At 38.0% G+C, this 19188-nt stretch overlaps 1 pseudogene; it reads left to right on the top strand.

Moving 5' to 3' along the window:
* The first annotated feature begins 16800 nt into the window (after positions 1–16800).
* LOC120618572 (fatty acid-binding protein 5-like) lies at positions 16801–17186 on the top strand (annotated as a pseudogene).
* The last annotated feature ends 2002 nt before the right edge of the window (positions 17187–19188 follow it).

Below are 19188 nucleotides of genomic sequence, written 5' to 3'. Positions count from 1 at the left end.
GACAAGTAGGAAATAGAATACCTCTCTAATCGATGCATAAATTCTTTCCCTTCTGTAATCCTGCCACTTCTCTAATGACCTGGTCTCCACCAGCCTAAACCTTGTGAATCCCATGTCCTTTGGGAGTGCTTAGTAGTATGTTATTAATAATAAACCTTTATCCCTTTGTTCAGTGTTGCTTATGTCATTAGCTCAGGCATCTAGTAACTTTCTGGGTAGAGTAGTTTAGAGGTTTGGACAAGCCCCTCTAGAGTTGATTGAAACACAGATTTATTACTTCATTTATCTGCTCATATCCCAAAACCTCCTCCTTCATACCTCCTTCCACACCTTTAGTTAATGAATTTATTTATACTTCACAAAGAAAAATGGAGTAATCACAAGGTAACATTTAACAGACTTTCAATACCACATCTATTACCTACCACCATCTGCTCCTGTGTAATCTACTCTCCCATATGTTAACTTAAATGAACTTTCTGTGACCCTATCCAAAATCAGTTCCACTACTTTGCCCAGGATCCCACCTTCTCTTAAGTGCTCAAGGACATTGCTGAAATGATTCTTTCCTTCTTTTCCTACATAATTATTTTAAAATTCTGAGTGGCTTATTCCAACGGCACACACATATCCAGTTATTTCTCTCATCTAAAAAAAAAATCTCATTTTTTATTGTACCTGCAGAGGAGCCTGAGAAGGAATGTCCTGTGAATTCAAGTGAGTCTGGTCAGCATCATTGTGTGTTTTCTTCAGCCCCTTTGTGATGGAGAGTATAATTTAATCAAGGTTGTAATTTTGCTAAGCCAGTACAAGCAAGAAAGATGAGGCTGGGAAAAGTTGAAATTTTATGAGAAGAACTTTTAATAGTGATTGACTATGAAATCATGCTGAGTAAGAAGCAAAGGCATTGAGCAGATGAGGAATGTTCGAATGATATTAACACCGTTGGCTTAAGGGGTCTTGGTGTCACTGAATGATTTTGGACTAAGATTGAGCTATCATTATAGGAAGTGTGGTAAGAAAGGATACATGAAATTTAAATTTCTAAAAGGATTATAATTATTGACATGGTCTAGTACCATTTGTGGAAGTAAATGCCTGAGATAGAATGAAAGGCAAGTATGGTAAATTCAAGTAATGTTATAAGATCTTTTTCCTTTAATTGTTGAGTAGCTTTCTGTTATTGTAAGATTAAAGTCGTGGTTCTATAGCATATGATACAAGATCATCTATGGTTTAACTCTCTACCTGTTCTATTCTAAACTCCCACCACTTTTTCTTATGTACCCTAAACTTCAGAAATTCAAAAGTACCTCAGTTTCTCTGAATATCACTTTTATCTTTACTGCAGCACATCTTTATGTATATAAATATTGTTCCCTCTGCTTGTGATGTTTTTTTCCTTCCTTACCTGACTGATAAATCCCATTGAACTCAATCATCTGTAATTTTTTCACATATATATGAGTGTATATATATATACACTCATATATATATATACAGTGTTTATTCTCTTAGCAAAACATGAGTTCCATAAGAGCCAACTTGCTCATGTTTGTACATTTTATGCCTAATAGAATGTCTGACACATAGAATACATATAAATATGATGAATAAATGGAAAGATGAGTACTAACAGATTATCTTCTTGATAAAAGGTTCATACTCCATTTCCTACCTCATTTTACACCTTGATTTAATGGATATTTTATTATAAAATCAAAGGCTACCAGGTTGATTGAAAGGCACTTTGCTACTATTAACATATAGAAAAAAAATAAGTTAAGTTATTCATATTCATATTCCTCCATGACCCAAATATATTCAGATTGTCATAATCCAGAAGGCCAAACATTCTTACAGCTCCAACAGAGGTTAAGGCACATGTTTAAAAATCATCCTTACGGAATATTTGGAAAAACCATATTTTATGGAAGTCTATAGATGAGACATTTTACTTCGTTATAAGAGGAAGGGTCATATTGAATAATGTTGTAGATTTTTCAAAGAGAAAAATAATATTGTTACCTGAATATCGTAACTTAATAAACAAGTCCCTGGGAATGCAGGAAGATATCTAATAACTCCGAAACTCAGCAACTAATGCACATTTTGATTTAGTGCAAAGAGACTGCGGCTTGTAAGAATTGCCACTCTATCCAGTAACCTTAAAAGGAAAAATAACTAAAAGAATCTGATATAAGAGATGTGAATCAGAGTAGCATGCTGTATAATGTAACAGAAGTTTCCGATAGCCACCAGAGCTGTGCCCAAAGCGGAAAATTGTAGCAGAATAGTTATTGTGTGGTTCAGCGCCTTTCTCTTACTAAAAAGATAGATGAGGTGGTTGGTACGCATCTTATCTGCTGTATTGTCCTTCCGACAATTTGCTACAGTGACTCTATTTGGCCAGAACACTTAAAAACTGCCCATAGAATCCCAGGCTTTTTAAAGAATACAGCAACTGTTTCTTCTCTTTCTACAGATTATGGGTGCAATATTATTTCACATGTGGTCTTTGGGGGACATGGGAACCAGAAAAGGCCTACAACATGCCCTTATATTAAACAGTTAGTCCCAGAGATGGCTTCTCTAAAAAAAATGGTAAAATCTCATCGACCTATTCTGTGAGGACCACTGGAATCCTTCTACCAAGCAATAAACTTCTTCCTTTCAATTCTCTTCCCTCCTCCAGAGGAAGAGTGAACGCTTGAAAAATCTCCCAATACAAATCTTATAGAAATGCATTAAAATAGTGATTTTTGTGTAGGTAATGCATGTATGAGATATCTGTAAGTAAAGAGAGAACAAATATAAAAGAGTATAAAGAAAATTTCCAGAGACAAATACATGGTTATGCTCAAGAACTGAAGCTGTGATTGACTGAGGGATCTGCCGATCTCAGTTACCTGGGCTTGAGCAAAAACTATATGTGAGGACAGGCAAAGGGATCTTGAGCGATTACCGCACAAAACCCCACATATACTTTGGATGAAGACTCAATAAAGTGTAAAATTGAAAAAAAAAAAGTGTTCCCACTGAATACTGTTTAGAACAATTAAAAATCTCTTGGCTATGTACAAATATGAGAGGCTGAATTCCAAGTATGATTCAACAATCTCTACTTCAAGAAGTCAACATTAAGTGCTGTCTGAGCTGCTGAGACACTTGCAACTCTTGAAAAGCACAGGCAAAAAAAAAGAAAAAAGAAAAAACTCTCTTAAAGTACAGACCCTCTGCACAGACCCAAAGTTTTATGGCGAATAAACTCGCACTACAGCTTTTCTCCCAACTCTTAAAAAATATACCAGAAAACAACCCAACATTAGTGTCAACCAGCTGACACAACAGCTAGCAGGAAGTAATTCTCAAGAACTGCAAATAATACAACTACCGGATATAGACAATATAATGAGTTCAAATGACAAAGACATTAAAAGAATTAATCAAAAACAAAATAAAACAAATCGAAACAAAAAGGAACCTGAATGAATAGACTTTTTAAGAAACCACCGGCACATTTAAAGAAAACAGAATCTCAAATATTGAAAAATATAGTAATTATCAAAAATTAATTGAGTGGGTTAAGCAATTACATAGAGCTGAAAAGAACACTGGTGAGGTTGAATATTCCCCAGGGCTCAGCTCAGAGGCAGCAGGCAGAAACACCCACCTCCCAGGCTTCACCTGAAAAGGGCTTATTTTCAAATCTTAAATGCTGCGGCCTGAGGGTCAGGCTTGTAATTTAACTCATATCTAGGAGCTGACTGCATTCCTCTCTGGAGATGGGGGAAACCAATGGGCACCATATTTGCGCACTCCCTCTGGCCAGCTCCAGGTCGCAGGTATCACCTTAAAAAAGTTCGTGCACACATCTGGCACCGCAGCTTTTGTGGCTACCAACCAGAGGAGGCACCATTTGTTCATCTGGCTCTGGTGGTCAGGGGAGATTATGTTCCTGGATCCCACAACTGTAGTAAACAAAGAAACCGTTTTTAACTGGCTATTCCTCCCAAAACTGTTGCATTGCAAAGGAAACCATCAACGAAATGAAAAGGCAATCTCAGGACTAAAATAAAATATTTGCAAATCCTATGTCTGATAAGGGGTTAATATCTAAAAATGTGTAAAGAACTCAAACAACTCAATAGTAAATAAATAAATTAAATTAAATTAAAAATGAACAGAGAAACTGAATAGACATTTTTCCAAAGAATACAAACAAATAGCCAACAAGTATATGAAAGGGTGCTCAATATCCTTAATCATCAGGTAAGTGCAAATTAAAACCACAGTGAGACATCACCTCATACTTGTTAGAATGACTATTATAAAAAGATGTACAACTAAGTTTTAGTGAGCATAGAAGTGGAAACTCTCTTAAGTGCTAGTGGGTATGCAAATTGGTTCACCCACTATACAAAACACTACTTATTAAAGTTGATCTATGACTCTACAATTCCACTCTTACTATATACCAAACAGCATTGCATATGTGTCCATCAAAAGACGTTTTCAAAATATTTATAGCAGCCTTATTCATAATCTCGCCAAATAGAAACATAGATTCAACATCAAAATAAACAACTTGTGGTATGTTCATATAAATGAAATCTCATACCATAATTCAATAAATAAACTATAGTTACACACTCTCAAACATAATCTTGTAATGGTAATTTTAAGCAAAAGCAGCCAGACACAAAAGGATACACACTGCACGATTCTAGTTATATAAATTTGAAAACAGGCAAAAACAATTTTCTATGTTATGAGAGTCAGAAATGGGAAGGGAGGAGCACCTTGTTCTGGTAGAGGGTACCAGGGTTGCTGGTTTGAGGTTTGAGCAGTTTTATTTCTTGACCTGAGATGTAGCTACATTTGTTTAGCTCTGATAATTCTTGGGGTTGTACATTTACATTTTGTATATTTTTATATGTCATACTACAATAAAGATTTTATTTAAAAAATATTTAAAACAAAATGCATTTAATATTATCTGCCTGTATGTGCATAGTTTATCTAGCCGTATTACATAACTGATAAAGATTCCATTTGAGGACAACGTAGATAAAGAACAGGGCTGTCTGATGTGCTTGAAAAATCATACTGATATTTAGATAATTTCCTACTTTACGTGTTAAGGTAGAAAACTGGCCTGCCCAGATTTAATGGTCATATTTTGTTGGTTTTTTAACTCAAAGTATCCAGTCATCTGGGAGAATTTTTGGCTGTATTTTAAGTACATCCCCTTTCTCTATTAGAAAACCACAAAGGTTGCTTATGTGGGGGAAGTAGAATTAGAACACAAAATCTCCTCCCAATTCCAAAAAATCTTCCACAGAAATAGAAGAGAAAGAAGCCAATTTTATTATTGAATTAGTATTAAACCAGAATGTGACGCATGTCACACAGTTCAGTGAGATTGCAAAGAAAGAAATCTCACTTTTTATACAGCCAAGCAGATACAACCCATTACATATGTGTTCTCAAGATCAACAATAACGAGTCCTCAAGTGAGAAGGTGACGGCTCCATATGTCACTCATAGTTCATGTCACACATGGTTCACCACCTACCCATGTAACAAGAGTGACCATCTGTGTTAACTAATTGGCTTTATCTAAAGGAAAATAAACTTCTAATACCTTCATGAATAGGGGTAGTTTTGCAACTTGGAGTGATGTATCCATGAAGTAAGGCTCCCATTTTCCCACAAACACTGGGAGTGAGGGGCACTTTCTTCCTTCATAATTACATCTAAAGAAATGGTTCCTGGGTCTTTGAGAAAACAACCCTGGGTCATAAAGCTGGCCAGAAGCTTATTTAGCTTTTAAAAATATTTAATACATTTTAAAGAGGCAGAAAGAACTTATAATTAAAAGTTTTCCAAAGTAAATGCTTTAAGAACAGGGAAATTCTCTTCTCTTACTTTCAACAGGGAAAATTAAGCCTGTTATTTTAATTTGCATTTGCCCTCATACTTGCCACTTAAAAAACCTAATGAATGAAGAAAATTTTTACAATATAAATTTTGATACATTTTGCATTTTTACTGCATCTCAAGAATTATCATGTATTCATTTATTTCTACTTATACATTTATATAGACATATATGTAAACTAAATTAAAAAGAAATGTTAAATCAGTTCAGATATACAGAGGTTAAAAAAACTGAGTTTAAGTATTTTCAGCATAGCATCTATAAGTATTCCAACTATTTTTCCCATTCACGTGGCAATATTGAATCAAGCAAAATTCTTAGTGGCAATTTGAAGGCAAATTAATACTTGTTAATTCAACAAAGCACTGTAATGAGCTGCAAGGGTGGGGGAAATGCAGAGTCTGATTTGTGGCTGCAACAGCACCTCTGATTTTGTTATCATTCTATTGAAATAGAATTTTAATATTTTGAAACTCAGCATCCCCATTTTAAAAATGCAGTAAGTCTAATTGCCAGCCTCATCAGGGTCTTACCTGGTTGATTAAATCTTATTGAAAGGTCTAGTGGGGGATTTTCAACCTGCTCAGTTGTCTAATAAACTTGTATTAAGTGATTCCCCTCACTCGCAATAGAAGCAATTCAGAGACATAAGGGACCTAGTTAGGGGATAGTATTAAAAAGTGCCTGGTGAGCTTCTTAATTAAAAGAGAGAGCCTATGATACAGTCAAGATATGGATAATTCTTTTAGAAGACTTTCATCCTTATTTTACGTCAAAAACTTGTAATCTGTACATGAAATTTGAACATTTGTATGGCTATGCATTTTATTAAAAATTATTTTCAAAAATATAAAATGCTTCGTGAAATACAGCTTTTCACTTAATCAGGGGTAATCAAAACCCTGATAAAAATGAGAGTGTAGCAAGGAAGAAAAAATGAACTTCTTCTTGCTTCCATCCATGATGGCATATATATGGCATATATATATATAGAGAGAGAGAGAGAGATATATATATATCTATATATATATAGATATATATATATATATATATAGAGAGAGAGAGAGAGAGAGAGAGAGAGAGAGAGAGAAAGCTATTCTCAGCAATATATTCCAAAATCTTGAAACCTTTTACTTGGAAATCTTTTCTTATAAAATCAAATTACATTATGCCAAATTAAATATATTTAAATTTATTCTTGTTATTTCTTATGTGGAATATACCAATATAACCCACACTCCATGACCTATAAATCATATACATCCTAAAAAACAAAAAATCAGATTAAATCTCAATTTTTCTAAATAAATTTTTTCACTTGCTCCAAACTGATTGAACCTATTCTCTGAAATGATACTCAATGATTAGTCCAAACCTTACAATTTAGTAATCATTGCTCATAGCCTCATATTGTTCTATAATTGTATTATTTTCCAGACTAGATTCCTGGAAGCCTTTCCTTAATCATCTCTTCACAGGTAAACTATTTCAAATTGATTCAGTCCTTTAAACATCGCTATGATATTGTTATTAAACCTCTTAAATCCTTTGCATTCCTTTTACGTTGGACTCTAATATCTTTCTCAGAATTGCTTCTCTCTTGTCCATTGATTACAATTTCACACATTTTTAGATTAGGACCAAGCACTAGAGTCAGATTTTGAATTTCATCCTGTTTTCACTTGCATAAGTACTTAGCCATTTATTTCAGATTATTTTTTGTTGATTGTTCAGGTTTTTATTTGTTTGCTTATTTTCTTATTGCAGCTCCCCCCGCCCCCACCCCTACCCCTGAGTAATGTTTGTTCTTAGTGAGCTTCACTTAATTCCTTTATAATTGCAGTTTCGATTTTCAAGGGTCATTTCACAATCATGCTATCCCTGAAATTTACTTCTCACAGAGTGGCAACAAGAAGAGTTCAAATTGGTAAACTGGATAAAAGACAAGTTACCAAGACCAGGTTACTAAGTGAATTCAAGGAGAAAAGAGGGGAAGCATTAGCAAAGATGTATAACCTGCCATTGTGAAAGGTGCTTGTTGCAGAGCACTGAAATTTCCAATAGAATCATCAGTCAAATCTCAGCCCTGCTTCCTCCGGATGGAAAAATAAGGGCCCAGACATGAACAGATTGCCACATCCCTTTCCCAGTCAATAAGATCTGACCAATCAGCATATCTATATGCCCCTAGCCCTGTTAACTTCCAGGATCAAAATATAGTCTTGATACCCTAAACTCTGTTCCTGAATCCCATATTTCCCTTGCTACAATCTTCACCAGAGAATCAGGTTTCCCTAAGCCTCTCTCTATGAAGGTCTTCCAAGAATCTTCTCTTGGAAATGTATTTTTGTTTATTGGTTCTGTTTTGGTTTTTGTATTTCATATGCCCTATGAGTTTGTTAAACCTCTTTATAAAATACCCAATATTATTTTTCTTTAAAAGTCTGATGTTATTTTAACCAAAATAATAGTAGGGAGTGGGTTAGAATTTCATTTACTAAATGTTAGATTCAGTGTCAATCATCAAGGCTACAGGGGCTACAGAATTGTTCCAGGTACAAAATATTACATACCCAGCATGGCAGACTGATTCATAGACAAATCATTCCAGGTATTCATGTATTAGGTAGAGTGATGGTGCAGAGGAATGTTCCAAACCAAATTGAGAGAATCAGAGAAAATTTCCTGGAAAAAGTGATATTTCAATTGTGCTTGCAACAGTGATATGTGAATAGAGGATGTTACATATTTCACCAAGAGAAGAAAGGGTAAGTAAATGTTTAGTATTAATAAGCAGCCCTAAGAATGTTTGTATTATTGATTACTATGCTGCAAAATTTTGATGCTTCTCCCTGAATCGTTTTTACCTACCATTCAATTTCAGCATGAGACTACCCCCAAAAAAAGGAAATGGTTAAACTAGTGGGGCTCTCCAGTTCATTTAGTAAGTCACACGTAAATAAAGTTATTGTTGGTTATAAGACAGATAAGTAAGTTTGTAGAAAACTTGTAAGTGTCAACTCTGGAAATACTCTCCACTTAGCAAGCAGTTAAATATTATCAGTAAACAAACACGAAATTATTTAAAAGATGAATTACTTTTTGTCCAAACACTGGTACCTCATTGAATCTCTTGTCTTACAAAGTTAGCAAAGGATACATGCTTTGTTTCTCCTTGTAAGAGACATCTTGCTTGAATCTGATTTGTATAAGGATGAAACATTGAACATGCTAATTTACTGGTTAATATTCCCCTTTGGCACGTATCAGCAAAGGATAATTGGCAGTAATGTGATTTAAACTTACTTGAATTTGTAGCTGTTAATTGAACCTTCACTTTTAGTAACTCTGCATCACAGCATAAAAATAACTGTATTCTCTTAAGATGTTCCCAGATCTCCTTCTGAAGAGATAACCATCAGACCAGGCAAGTTTCAGTATCCTCTCTCCATCAGGAATCTAGGGGATCAACTCTAAATAACCTCCAGCATTATCTTCTAATCTCATGATTTGATGATTATGGAATGGGCTACTTATCTATTTATCTCTCAAGAAAAGGAGAGCACAGCAGAGTGCTAGGAGGGGTCATTAATCCAAGGAGGGGACTTTGAACTAATTTCAGTGAGGGATGAACATAGTCAAGAGGTGATTTTAAAGTGTAATGATGAAGAAAGCAATCAGCTGATGCAGATTTTAGAAGTTGTACCAGGAACAATAATGAGAAAAGAGGATACTTAATCACATTCACAAAAGAATTATAGGAATACATAATTAAAGCAATGATAATGAGTAATAAAACTCTTGATAAGATATCTTTCAAATATCACTAGAAATAGAGTAAGAAGTACAAAAAAGACACTGTCTTTGTGTTACCAAAAGAGATTTTGCATGAAAGTTGAAGAAGACTATGGGTAAAGAGAGAAAATCCTAAAGCTAAATGAAAGTGGCCATTGGATCTGTGATGAAGGGGTTTAACAAAAGTATAGGGTATACACTGTACAAAAAACAAAAAGAAAAACAAAAAGATAATTTCGTATTTTAATATAATCTAAGAGCAGAGAAGTAGCTGCAAGGATTTTATGTATGAAACAGGAAAAATTGTAGAAAAAGCAAATGTCTTTCACAAATGCAAATGTTAGCACAGAGAAACAATACAAAAGATCTCATGGATTAGAAGGGGGAAAACAGAGCAGGTAAATTTGTAAATAGAAGTACTATTAGATGCTTAAACGGAATCATGACAATGAATGAACTTCGCTGCAGGGAATCAACTTAGAATAAAGATAAGTTCTCTAAGACCTAAAACTCAAAAATTATTTTACACAAAATGAGAAAAAATTAAAAATAAGGTTTATAAGCATGCAAAGACCAAGTATAATGGGATAATGTATGCAATACATAGCAAAATGCAAAAGAATTAAAATTATTAATATATAATAACGTACCATATACTGCTATACCATATATAGCAATATATGGTAGATACATTTTCATATATCTACATATATACATATATATTTACATATATGTGTACAGATCAGTAAGTAAATTTATTTCATTATTCCTGATGCCCTGTGTATGCATATGTGTTTTAATTCTTCTTTTGAGTCTTGTTGGTTTTGTCATTAATTGAAATGTCAAATAAAATATTTGACTTTTTTTTATATTCGTGTGAGGGTCACACTCATATCTTGAAAATAATTTATCATTTAAACGTCTATAATGCATATATAAGTATATGAAATAAGTAGCAATGTATAAGGGAAATACAGTGAAATGTTTATATTTATGTATGTATCTATGTATATATGTATGCAGGAAGTATAATATATATGATGGATATATAGGCATAAATATTACATATTTAAATGAGAAGTAAAACTCATAGTGGCAACCAGGTGTCATGTTCTATTTTAAGTGCTTTATATATTAAATCATTTAATCTTTGCAATTACCCCACAAAATGGGTATGAGGTAGATCTTAATGAGCTGTCTGGAAAATTACTGCTTGGCTATCGCCCATGGGAACATAGGCTATCACCCATGGAAACATAACATTCTAACGATAAGCTTTCTGCTTCTGTACCCCCGCTTGCACAACCGACCCGTGGGTTGACAGGTAGTGAATAGGAGAAAAATAGATCTTTGTGTTTAAGACAGAATGAGGAATGGGATTTAGGGCTTAAAAACCCTGTACCTCTACATTTCAGGGCTGCTTAATTTGGGGTCTGCGTACCCCTGGCAGACCCAGCTGGCTGAATAAAGAGTGTGATTCCTATGACTCACTGATTCCTGGTGATCCGTGTGTCTTTCCGGGCTGGCGGCTACAACATTTGGAGGCCCCAGAGAGATCTCAGAGAGTGCCCCTGGGATCTAAGACTGGACTCGCCTCCGAAGCGGTTGTTGTCTCTGTTATGGATTCAAAGGGGTGGCCAACCTCAGATATTCCAGGGCCCTTGAATGCTGTGACGGGTCAGTACAATCATCAAGGATGCAACCTTTAGGACACGCTCTTTGTTCCTGGTCCCAACGGGAATCTGGAATCTCCAAGGCCTCAGTGTCTGGATAAAAGGTACCTTCCTGTTTCTGTTGACCAGTCAGTGGGGGTCCATGGAGAGACTGGACACAGTCATATCTCCCGGACCATGGCCAGGCCTTGGGACGCTGCCTCCTGTGCCCTGTTGTCGGGTTCTGTTTTTTGTCTCTGGTCTTGTCTAGGTTGTAGGTGGCAGACTTCTCTGGGTCCACCTACACCCCAGTAATTGATTGTTCTTGTCTGAGTGTCTATTTTGTGTTTTCTGTGCAAGCGATGAGGGGAAGCCTGAGTTCACAGAAGACACCCTTGGGTTGTCTCCTGCAACATTTCAAAGAAGGGTTTGTAGAAGGAGCTGACTATGGCATAAAGTTTTCTCCAGGCAGACTAAAAACATTGTGTAAAGTTGAGTGGCTGTCTTTTGATGTAAACTAGTCTCTGGAGGGTTCTTTTGACAGGGGTTTAGTGAGGAGTGTTTGGAAGGTTGTCCTGGGAGACCCAGGACATCCCAATCAGTTTCCCTACATCAATTAATGGTTAAACCTTGTTCAGACACCCTCTCCTTGGCTCCGTCGGTATGCCCTTTCTCTAGGGGCATGAGTCTTAGTTGTGGGCCCCCTGAAACATGCAGCAACTGAATCTCCAAGATAGCCCAGTCCCTCAGTCCTCCACTGGAGGACAGTGACCTTCTCCACCCTATAATCCAGGACAACAGAGGCCAAATAGCACCGCGTCACCTCCTCAGTCACGGGCAGGTAACCCCTATGGGCCTCCTGCTCCCGCTCGAGGCGGAGCACCAGCCAATACCACCACCCCAGCCATCTTCCCCTTGCGAGAAGCACCACCCCAGGGGCATCACACAGACAGACCCTTTATGGTTTACGTGCCTTTCTCGACTAGTGACCTGTACAACTGGAAGGCACAGAATCCGCCTTTCTCTGAGAAACCCCAGGCATTAATAGAACTCTTAGAAAGTGTCTTTCAGACTCACTGCCTCACCTGGGACGATTGCCAACAGCTTTTAATTACCCCCTTCACTGAGGACACATTCAGACTGAAACACAAAAGATAGCTGCAGGAGGGAGGAGAGTTGAGGAAGCATGGGAACAGATTGAGGAGGAATTTCCCTCCACCTGCCCAGACTGGGGACACAATTCTCAGGCAGGGAGAACAGCATTAGATCGGTACCACCAGCTTCTAATTGGGGGAATTAGGATGGCTGCTCGTCAGCCAACTAATCTTTCTAAGGTAACTGAAGTTATACAGGGACCTCAGGAATCCCCTAGAGCATTTCTTGAACGAAGCGTACCAGGTATACAACCCCATTGATCCTGAGGCCCCTGAGAACCAGCAGGCAATTAATATAGCCTTTGCTACTCAGGCAGCCCCTGATATCCAGTGTAAATTGCAAAAATTAGAAGGTTTTGCAGGGATGAACCTGTCCCAACTTGTTGAGATAGCCCAGAAGGTGTTCAACAACAGGGAGGCACCGGATGACCCCAAATGTATGGCTAAAATCCAAAGCTACTGTCATCAACCCAGCCAATCTGTTGCCAGACCCAGACCCCGAGACCCCCGTTCATGACTGCATAAATTTCACTGATGCTGTGTGTTCCTCGCGGCCAGACCTAAGAGACTCCCCTCTGCCTGAGGCCGATGAAGTTCTATTCACAGACGGGAGCAGCTTCATGCAGGAAGGAAGGAGGTATGCTGGGGCAGTGGTCATAACTCTAACTGGCACCATCTGGTCACAGGCTCTTCCCCATAGGACTTCTGCTCAAAAGGCAGAACTCATCGCCCTCACTGAGGCACTAAGATGGGGAAAGGATAAGGCAGTCACAATATACACTGACAGCCGATACGCCTTTGCCACTACACATGTACATGGAGCCATCTGCAAGGAAAGAGGGCTTCTGACTTCAGCTGGGAAGGACATCAAGAACAAGGGGGAGATCTTAGCCTTACTTGAACCCATATAGATGCCTAAGACTCTTGCTATTGTTCTTTGTAGGGCATCAAAAAGGGAATAGTCCTGAGGCTGAGGGAAACCAACGAGCCAATGCAGAGACAAGAACAGTGGCCACAAAGCCAGGGGGACCCCAACCACATCTACCGACTTTTGTTCCTTACCCAGAACTGCCTCCGTCTCCAACCTATACGGTGGAAGAGAACATATATTTTCAGGATAAGAGAGCCACTAGGAACCAACAGGGGTGGTAGACAACCCCAGATGGAAAAATCGGGCTCTCATGGCCCTTGGAAGGACTCTCCTCCACCAACTACACCAGACCACACACCTAGGGTGAACTAAGATGCTCCAAGCTTTAGACCCCTACTTTCACTTGTTAAAAGGGAGAAGAACTGCAGAGGAGATTGCTTCACGATGCCTGGCTTGTGCCCAAATTAATCCAAAGAAGGGGAAGATAGAAGAACCTAGGCATAGGGAAAGAGAAACTTATCCGGGGGACCACTGGGAAGTAGATTTCACTGAGATAACTCCAACTGTGGGAAGCTACAAATATTTACTTGTTTTTATAGACACATTTTCAGAATGGGAAGAGGCCTTCCCTACCAGGAAAGAGACTGCCTTACTGGTTACTAAGAAAATACTACAAGAAATTCTCCCTCGATTTGGTCTCCCTGGAACTTTAGGGTTGGATGACGGGCCAGCTTCCATAGCAAAGGTATCACAACAATTGGCTAGCTACCTAAATTTGCAATGGAAACTCCACTGTGCCTACTGGCCCCAAAAGTTTGGGCCAGGTAGAGCGAATGAATCGAACCCTAAAAGAGACATTAATCAAGTTAGGATTAGAAACTGGTGGGACCCGGGTAGAACTTCTCCCCTTTGCTCTTCTCCAAGCCAGGTGTACTCCATATATTAATGGATTCACCCCATTTGAAATTTTCTTTGGAAAACCCCAACCTTTAGTACCTAGAATAGAAGATGAGAAAAAGGCAGAACTACATAACCTTGTCTTAAGTCTTTACAAGCCGTTCAAAGTGTACAGAAGGAGATTTAGTCCCGGGTTCGTGCTGCCCACTCAGCCCTAGGGGACGGACTTCCCCTTCAGTTTCAGCCTGGGGACTCTGTGTGGATCCGGAAGTTCACTTCCAAAGGACTAGAACCCAAATGGAAAGGACCCCTCACTGTCTACCTGATGATGCCCACTGCAGTTAAAGTAGACGACATCCTATCATGGATTCATCACTCCCACGTGAAGGCAGCACGATAGTGGACAGCTCAGGAAGATGGGCCCTTAAGACTAAGATTCAAACATACATAAGTCTAACTAACCCTTTGTTTCTTCCTTTTTTCCTCTTTAACCCCAGGCATTCGACCAGCCACAGCCAGAACCAGAAGGAGCATTAATAACTATGTTAATGACAGTACACAAGGTCTTGAATAAGATCATCCCAGACATAGGACAAGATTGCTGGTTGTGCCTAAACCCAAAACCCCCTTATTATGTCGGGGTAGGAACTCCCCTAAACCTAACTGAGCTCAGCAGCGCACAAGGCTGCGAATGGGAAACTCCCCTTAGGAGACATATAAGAAAAAGGAACCTGCCTAATTTCAAAGAACTATTCCAAACTGTTAGCACAGTCACCTTACTTCAATAACTGTAATCGTACTATCGAAGTACCTACCTCAGGGGGTAAATACTATAAGGTTCCAAATAATACTTGGCTAGCATGTGATAGTTCACTCACTGTGCTGCATCTGTTCTTTTCAACTCAAGTGAGACTAGTATTTGTATCCTGATCTTTGTACTCCCTCCAAGTGTTCCTTTACAATGGGCCAGATGGCAGACTCCACTTCTTCCACCAGGACAGTCTACAGAAATGGTCCGTACCAGTCTTAATACTCCTTCTTGTAGGACTCGGAATAGCAGGCTCTGCAGCTGTATGTACTACTGCTCTCATCAAGGGAGAAAATGAATTACATGAAATTGGAATACAGAAAGATAAGGATATCAAAACCTTAAAAGACACCATCAGCAGGCTAGAACTTCAAGTCGATTCACTAGCAGAAGTAGTCCTCCAAAATAGAAGAGGTTTAGATTTATTATTCTTAGAACAAGATGGATTATGTATGGCTCTAGGTGAAACCTGTTGCTTCTATGCCAATAACTCTGGATTAATTAGAGAAAGTTTACTGCTAGTACAGAGAAATTTAGATGCCAGGGGAAAACAAAGACTAGAATCAGATAACTGGTTTCATAGGATGTTCAATTGGTCACCATGGCTAACAATCCTTCTATCTGCTGTAGCTGGACCTTTAATCTTCCTCTTCCTCTTGTTAACTTTTGGCCCATGTTTCCTCAATTTCTTGTTTGCATATATAAAGAAGACAATCAATTCTATTAAACTTTTAGTATTACAAAATAGAGGCTATGAGCAAATTCCGCATGAAGAATCATTGATTTTTGCTAAGGCCAGTGGGGAATGTGCTGGCTAGAAAATTACTGTTTGGCTATCGCCCATGGGAACATAGGTTATCATCCATGGGAATATAACATTCTAACGATAAGCTTTCTGCTTCTGTACTCCCCACTTGCACAACCGACCTGTGGGTTGACAGTTAGTAAAAAGAAGAAAAATAGACTTGTGTGTTCAAACAGAATGAAGAATGGGGTTTAGAGCTTAAAAACCCTGTACCTCTGCATTTCAGAGCTGCTTAATTTGGGGTCTGCATATCCCTGGCTGAATAAAGAGTGTGTTTCCTATAACTCACTAGTTTCTGGTGGTCCGTGTGTCTATTGGGGGCTGGTGGCTACAACACAGATGCTGTAAATGAATGGAGTTGGCCTTAAAACCTCATTTATTTGGATGAATTAGCTGTCCATTTAAATCAGGTGATAGTTACCCAAAGTTATCAAAAAATGCAACCAAAATATACATCACTTGAGCTGTTTACTAAGACTAAAAACTCACAGAAAAGTCTTTCCTGAGAAAAATGCAGCTAATGACTGACTATTTGGATTCTCCAAAGCAGGGGCGCAAATAAGGGTGGAGAGATTAAGTAGAATATATTGACGATAGCAAGAAGGGACCTCAGATGAGCAGGAATATAGAAAGAAACAAAACATATATAAAAGGCACATACATTAACTAAAAGGTAGACTATCTGGAACCATTTAGTATTTATTAATAATTTACTCTTCAGATGTTCTGCAAGTTATTCAAAAAGACTTGAAATAAAAGATCAAAGCACATATAGGCATATCACCAACCAGATAGTACAGAAATATAGTGGTAAAGGCCATGCTCCCCATATGGCTTTCTGCTCTGCTGACCCCACACACCGCCCGCGCCCACCATGGCCACCATTCAGCAGCTGGTAGGAAAGTAGCACTTGAGAGCAAAGGCTTTAATGAGAACATGAAGGAATTACTCTTCCATGGGTGCCATGGCCAAACCAGATTGTGTCATCACTTCTGACAGCAAAAACCGCTCCATAAAAACTGAAAGAAATTTGAAAACAAGGCGGTTTTCATGTAACCTGGGCAAGAAGTTTGAACAAATCATAGCTAATGGCAGAAAAACTCAGACTGTCTGCAAGTTATAAATGGTGCATTGATTCAACATTAGGAATGGGATGGGAAGGAAAGCACAGTAACAAGAAAATTGGAAGTTGGGAAATTAGTGGTAGAATGTGTTGTGAACAGTGTTACCTGTACTCAGGTCTATGAAACTGTAGAGTAAAAATTCCATCATCCTTCTGTACAGGAATTATTTGTGAGGGTAAACAGGCTCAGTTCAATGAGCAAATCTCTCCATGCTTTTTTCTTATTATTATTACTGTGTTCAATTATCTTTATCATAAATATTTTGTTACTGGAGTGGGGACCCTCTCCCAGCGCATTGTCCAGGTTCTTGATGTCTCAAACAAAGAATTGAGCAAAACACCAAAATACAATAGAAAGGAAAAGCTTTATTAGAAGGAAAAGTACACTTCCAGACGTGAAGCAGACCTGAGCAAGAGAAGCATGGCTCAAAAGGCCTGGTAACAAAGCCTTTGGGGTTTTTATCCCTAATTGCTGTGGGTGGTCACTTTTCTTAGAAGGGAGGGCTTCCTTGATTGACAACTAAGATCGGCAGGACTCAGTGATTCATCATTTGCTTTCTGTGCATGTTCCTTCCCAGAATTCAGTCTGTTATAATGATATTAATGAACTTCCGGGCATATGCATCATATTATAATAATGGTAACGAGGCTCAGGTGAGTTGAAGGTTGTTGGGGTCTTCATTGTGCAAGTGCGAGTGACTGACTTAAACTGGTAGCTAATTCTGCTTACTTGTTTCTTTGTGTGAGTTAAAAAATGGTGTCTGGCTTGCTTAATTCTGGGCGGGTTAGAGCAGACCCCTTCTAGGATAGGATGACCTCAGTGTTTTTGCAGGCAGACCCAAAACCCCCTAACTTTCCTGCCTCTTTTCTAAGAGCCATGAACCCCCTTATTATTAGTATGGATGTTGAGGGACTAGAGGTCTCTTCTTCCATATCTGCTCCCTACTGAGAAGGGTCATTGTCCCTGCCTATTGGGGTTTCATGGAGCTCTTTTCCTTTCTGTCTCAGTCAGGGTGGGGTCTTGGGTTTCCTGCTGAAGTGCCACCTCAGTCCCTAAACAAGGAAAAGAAAATACAAACTTGTTATTTAAATCACACATCTATTAATTTCTTTTACTGATTTTCCTATTAAGCGAGTAAAGGGAAATAGGCTTGGTTAATATATTTCTTAAAGAGAAAAAAAAAGGCCTTTGACCTGAAGTCCCCTCCCCTCTTAGATGCTAAGGGCCTTGTCTGGCCTAACACTATTTCTGCTAACAATGGGCCTATGACCTTTATCAATAGCCAGAGGATCTGAGTCACTAGTTTCAGGCAATTATCAGGATTTGAGTGAGAGGGCCTTTTTCCCAAAGAAAGGAAGAAAACTTAACTAGGTTTACTAAAAAGGTTAAGAACTCTGTAAGAGATGTCCCATTTCGTTTCCCGCTAAAAGATTAAAAATTTTACAAGTGATGTCCCGTATCAATTTTACATGCAACTGTTTCTGAGTGTTGTTTAATTAAGATCATCCCTTTAGTTAGTAAATAAATGTATTTATGCTATTAAAAGATATATATATATACAATAGCAAAATATGAATAAATTAAAAAAACAAATAATAATTTGGTCAGTTACTGTTAATGAGCATTAAAATTACCTCCAGACTTTCTAGAAGATTAAATGATATAAATAATGAGAGAAATATAAATCTCAAAATCTTTAAAAAAAAATAATAGCCAGCAGTTGCAATGTTTTCTTACTACTCTAAGGGATTTACATATATTCCTTGAGCCAAATCTCAAAGGGTAGTTAAGATTAGAGCCTCATTTAAAGATAAGGAAACTGAAGCCCTGAGATCTTAGTTAGGTAAATTGCCCAAAGGTCACTCAGGTAGTAACTGAAGAGAACAAGATTTCTATCTGAGTAGACAGAGTTCTGAATCCATGGGGACGTGAATTCCTTCGAAGAGACAACTCTTTTCTAAAAGGAATTTATCAATTGAATCTTTATATGAGAAACATGCAAGAACATGATGGTCACTTTTTCAATAATAGTGCTTTTAAAACATGCACAGGAATTTTTTTTTTTAATGACTTGAGAACATAACAATCGAATATAACTCAGTAAGGAAACTTCTGTAGCAGGTAAGCTGATTTGTCCA

The sequence above is a fragment of the Pteropus medius genome, unplaced genomic scaffold (assembly GCF_902729225.1).
Source record: "Pteropus medius unplaced genomic scaffold, Ma_sr-lr_union100, whole genome shotgun sequence".
In the NCBI taxonomy this organism is placed as follows: domain Eukaryota; kingdom Metazoa; phylum Chordata; class Mammalia; order Chiroptera; family Pteropodidae; genus Pteropus; species Pteropus medius.
Note: the sequence above shows the minus strand (reverse complement) of the source record. Positions and strands in the feature narration are given on the sequence as shown.